Below are 5,641 nucleotides of genomic sequence, written 5' to 3' on the forward strand. Positions count from 1 at the left end.
CATAGCTCTAGGCCTGAGTTTAATACTTCTGTTTTCATCCCTGCCTTTAAAACAATGGATAGGAGGGGAGACATACATATTTCACTTAGCAAATGCATTTATATATATATTTTTAGACTTGAGAGGGTTTTTTTCCTTTTACCATTTTGAAATCCCTGTCAGTAAGAACTTTAATTAAAAAGCTTGAGTATATTTAATATTTTGAGTATAGCTATTTGTGCTGTGAAAGCCAACATTTCAGAATTTAAATGTTTATTTATAATTTTAAAAAGTCCCTGATTCTGACAAATTTTGTAATTAGATGGGATTTCTTTTACCTTTATGAACAATGCTGTTATATTTTTATATATCCTGTTTCCTTTGAGTTCTGAAAAGACTTTCTAATATATTTCATTTCTGTTAATTGTATGAATGGATTTTATATATAAATATAAAAATTATTCATAATATTTAAAAATTATTTTTATTATTTTAAAAATTTAAATGGTGTAAACTGCCTTCATTAGGAAAGAAGACAATGGAGGCAATAGTTTAAATCAGAGGCATCAATTAGAGATAAACTTTTTTTTTTTTTTTTTTTGAGACAGAGTCTCGCTTTGTAGCCCAGGCGGAGCTTGCAGTGAGCTGAGATCACGCCACTGCACTCCAGCTTGGGCAGCACAGCAAGACTCTGTCTCAAAAAAAAAAGGAGTAAACTAAATTATTCACAAATTGTTTCTGAATTATAACACATTTACTAAAATAATTTTTCGAATTCTTTTTTTGTTGCTAGTTGATTTTGGCTAAATGTTATAGCAAAAATTAGGTCTTATGATTACCATATAGTAGCAACATAAGTAAGAAAAAGATAGCTTGCTTTAAGAAACTCCAATATACAAAATATAATCTTCTGATGTATGACACAAATGAAGGAAAATGTCCAGGTAAAGGAAAGCTTCTTTTAGAAATATCAATCATCTTATTAAGTATACAGTTCTACAAGTGATTGATTTTCCAAAATGTGCTTTTAGCAATTGTATTCATTTTCTATTGATTTCTAATAAATTGCCATAGACTCAGTAGCTTAAAACAATACTCATTTTTTAGTTTACTTCTGTATACAAATTCCAGGCATGGCATGGTTGTGTTCTTTGTTCTGGTTCTCACAGGTTGAAATCAGAGTGTTGGCTGTGCTGTGTTACTTTCTAGAGGTTCTGGGGAACCTCCACTTCCAAGTTTATTCAGGTTGTTGGAAGAATTCAGTTGTTTGTGGTTGTACGACTGAGGTCCCAGTTTGTCTCCTGGCTGTCAGCTGGGAACTACTCTCAGATCCTAATCCCAGCCACATTCCTTGCTACATGGCCCCCTCTCTCTTCAGAGAGAGCAACAGAGAATCTTTCTCTTGATGAGCTCCCCTCATACTTTGAATCTCTTCTACTTTTGAGGTTTTCACCTGATGAAGTCAGGTCCAACTGAGGGGAATCTCTCTGTCTTAATGACAGCTAATTTGGGACTTAATTATATATGTATAATCCTTCATAGATTAATAATCACCTAGATTAATGTTTGATCAAATAGAATAACTGGGAGAAAGTTTGTGTGCACCAGGGGTGAGAATCTTGGGAGCTGCCTTAGAGTGTCTTAGAATTTTGCCTATTACAGCAGTGAAATGTATCATGATTGAATTAAAAAAATTCATTTAAAAATAATAGGATTCTGAATCCAAATGAGAGGTTATTTGGAAGGCCTGAAACTGTTTTTTGTTTATTTATTTATTTTTTTTTGAGAAAGTCTCACTCTGTCACTCAGGCTGGACTGCAGTGATATGATCTCGGCTCACTGCAGCCTCCGCCTCCCAGGTTCAAGTGATTCTCCTGTCACAGTCTCCAGAGTAGCTGGGATTACAGGTGTGCACCACCACGCCTGGCTAATTTTTGTATTTTTAGTAGAGACAGAGTTTCACCATGTTGGCCAGGCTGGTCTCGAACTCTTGACCTCAGGTGATCCACCCGCCTCCTCCTCCCAAAGTGCTGGGATTACAGGCGTGAACCACCATGCCCAGCTGACTTGAAACTGTTTTAACTGGGAGTTAAAGCCCTCTGTTTCAAGTTCCAGTGTTGCCGAGGTCTCTCAGGCTGTCAAACCCCAACACCAAGTAATGACACTTGCCTGTGTGACTTCATTCCAACTCCTTTCCGACCAAGACACAAGCATTGCTGCCCTCTGTTTGGCAAGATGATCGCTACAATGTTAACTGTCTTGTGCAAGTTTTCTATCCTGTCAGCCTTCAGCTTGCAGGCATGGTGTACTTTGAGTGTTTATGATAGCAAAACTTGAGAACCTGTAAGTACAACCTATAAGCACATTCTATAAGCAGAGGAGGGCCCTTATTTGTTTTTTTAACCTCACATATGCTTTTGGCTCCCCCCAGGAAAATGCCCATCATTAGAAAGCATTACCTCTGTTAGCCCCTTCTGGCTCATTGACACGCTCTCCTCCTCACAGGCAGGAAGGCAGTCCCAGTGGCCCAGCTGTACTCGGAATCGACTCTCTTTTATCTCTCCCGAGGCAAAGCTGCAAAAACACTCCTCATGTTCTGCCAGCTACTTAATCCCTTTTTCTCATTTCAAACTTCAATATACTCTTTAAAAAAAGAACCTTACCAAAACCTCCCCTAAAGCTAAGTGGCTCTGCTCCTTGGATCCCAGGGCCCCAGTGAATGTTCATAGCATTGTCTCCAGTCATTAAGAAAGTGTTAAATCATGTGCCATACACTGTTTAAGCACACAGGGGAGTGTGTAAAACTGTCGTGTTTCTAGTTAGGGGTCATTACAGTATAGAATCACTTTGTGCCCAGAGATTCATTCATTTCAGAATTAAGCTCATTAGCAGTCATTGCTTTATTATTGTGTTTCTGCCTCAGTGGTGAGTTGGGGACTGCTGCACTTAAGGGGTCAGCCTGGTTCACCCTTGCTGCACCAGCCGTAGCTATTTGTCCCTGATTCATCAGATCTCAAGTCTGCAATGTGTGCCTTAATGAAGGCTGCATGCAGAGTTCAACTTTGGCTATGCCAGATAAACAATCCCAACTCTTTTACTGACTCGCCGAAGTCATTTAATATTTCTGTGCTTTGATTTCCTGTCTTACAAGATGCACTCTGAGTGTTACTGGTAGGTAATGACAGCTTATGCATGTTAGATGTTATTTAAAGCACCCCAGCCTTCTGCATTGAAGGCTAAGCTTGCTGATGCACTTCTCGTCCCTTGGCTCAAGACCTGAGGCAGAGCTGGGTTAGTAGACAGGAATTCTCTTAATTTCTAAATATATCTAGTATCTAACCACTTCTCCCCATCACCAGTACCCTTTCCTTTGGTCGATCAAACTTCTCTTACCCTGAATTATTGTCATAGCTTCCTGCCTCGCCTTCTGGCTTCTTTCCTCATTACCCTGCAGTCTGTCCTATATACGGCAGCTAGGCTGATTCTTTAAAAACATGAGTCTGGTCTTTCTCACTCCTCTGCTCAGAGTCCTGCAGTGACTTCCCATTTTACTGAGTGCAAAAACAGAAGCCCTTAAAATGGCCTATAAGCCCTTCAGTATCTGGTGATCCCATTAGCTCTCTGGCTTGGCTCCTGCTCACTCAGTTCTTGCAATGCTATTCTCTTTGCTGTTCCTCAAACGTGCCAGGCCTGTTTTCACCTCAAAGTCTTTGTGCACATTCTATCCTGTGTCTAGAATGCTCTTCCCTCAGATGTATCACCTTCTTATATCTTTGTTCAAATATCAGCTTCTCAGAGAGGTTCACACTGTCCCTCTCCTCTCACACTCCTCATCTCCTGCACCTTTTCTTTTTCCATAGTCCTTGTCATAATTTGTACACACTGTATATTTTACTTATTTATTATGTCTATTAGTTATTTTCTGTTTCACTATGCTAAGATATAAGTTTCATATGGGCAGGGATCATTAAATACTTGTTGAATTAAAGAATTAAAGAATGAATGGATGTTTTGCTGGGGAAGACAAAGAGAAAGACAAATGTGAGGTCAGTTAAAAAGCTGGTATATCACAAAGAGCAATATGGAACTATAAATAAAAGGATGAATTAAAGAGGCAGAAGCCCTGCATATGTAGATATATATAAGTAGTTACCTAGTGCTCTACCCAGCACCCGATCATCCAAGTTAAATAAATATATTGTGATTGATTCATTGTTAGCTCCATAATAGTCAATATTCAGGTGTGTCTATAAGGCAAACTATAATCTCATGATGCTGGCAGTTCCAGAAGGAAAAGAGACTAGCACTGAGGACTGGTCAGTCATCTGAATTATAGTTTCGATGTAAGAGGGTATCTTAGAAGGATCTTACCTGGGCTTTCAATTCCTGCATACATGGACTTGAGTTCCAATTCTATCATTTTGTTGCTATGTGGCCTTGGGTAGGGTGTTTTCCACCTCAAGCCTTCAGTTTCCCCTACTTCAAAGTGTGGAAAAATAATATCTGCTCTAGAAATATCCTAAAAATTAAAAATAATTTGGCCAAAGTCAGTGTTTAATAAATAGTAGATGTTGCTGCAATTATTGTTGTTCTTGAATATACATGGAGGATTTATGCTTGATTTATATTAAAGATTGTATCTGCTATGGGCCAAATTGTGTCACCCCTCCCACAATTCATATGTTGAAGCCCTAGCCCCAATGTGACTGTATTTGGAGACAGGGCCTGTAAGGAGGTGATTGAGATTGGGTGAGGTCATAAAGCTGGGTCTCTGATCTGATGAGGCTAGTGTGATTACAAGAAGAGACACTGTTCAGGTGCGTTGGCTCACATCTGTAGTCCCAGCACTTTGGGAAGCTGAGGCAGGCAGATCACTTGAGCTCAGGAGTTCATGACCAGCCTGGGCAACATGGCAAAACCCCATCTCTACAAAAAATACAAAAATAAGCCAGGAATGGTGGCATGTGCCTGTAGTTCTAGTTACTCAGAAGGCTGAGGTGGGAGAATCGCTTGAGCCCAGGAGGTTGAGTCTACAGTGAGCTGAGATTGCGTCACTGCATTCCAGCCTGGGTGACAGAGTGAGACCCTGTATGAAAACAACAGACACCAGAGATCCTGCTCTTTCCCTCTCTACCCTGTGAGGACACAGCAAAAATGGCAGCTGCCACCAAACTAAGATGAGAGCCCTCACCAGAAACCAAGCAGGCCAGCACCTTGACCTTAAACTTCTCAGCTTCCGGAATTGTGAGAAATAAATTTTCACTGTTTTAAGCTACCTAGTCTAAGGTATTTTGTTATGGCAGCCCATACTGAATAAGATAATATCCAATTGTCTTTCACAGAGTGGAGTTTTAGGTCATCCTTCGGTTTGTAGTCAGTGTTTGGGTAACACTGGGCAGATTTCAAATCATGGATATAGGGTCTTGTCAAGCCCTGTGCATTGTAAGGAATCCTACAATTGGGCTAGGATTCCAGGAAAGACTCTTGTTTCAGCAAAAAATGGGACTGCTGCTCAAAATCTCAGGTGGAAGGCACAGCAATGGACTGGGCATATGGTCAGCACGAAGGGAGATCAACTCACCCTCACTCAGACTCATTCCAGACACCAGATGTTAAAGGAAGGCACAGATACGTGATACACTTTCTTCTCTGCTCACATGTT

General features: G+C 40.1%; 1 long non-coding RNA gene across 1 annotated transcript; it reads right to left on the minus strand.

Annotated features, from left to right (window-relative positions):
* Nucleotides 1-1,763: 1,763 nt before the first annotated feature.
* LOC129048747 (uncharacterized) lies at nt 1,764-4,683 on the minus strand. Its single transcript, XR_008511329.1, has 3 exons — nt 4,351-4,683; nt 2,439-2,553; nt 1,764-2,333 (listed from the first exon to the last, which is right to left on the minus strand). It is a non-coding gene; the product is annotated as an uncharacterized LOC129048747 (long non-coding RNA).
* Between the last annotated feature and the right edge of the window lie 958 nt (nt 4,684-5,641).

Source organism: Pongo abelii, chromosome 9 (assembly GCF_028885655.2).
Source record: "Pongo abelii isolate AG06213 chromosome 9, NHGRI_mPonAbe1-v2.0_pri, whole genome shotgun sequence".
Taxonomy (NCBI): domain Eukaryota; kingdom Metazoa; phylum Chordata; class Mammalia; order Primates; family Hominidae; genus Pongo; species Pongo abelii.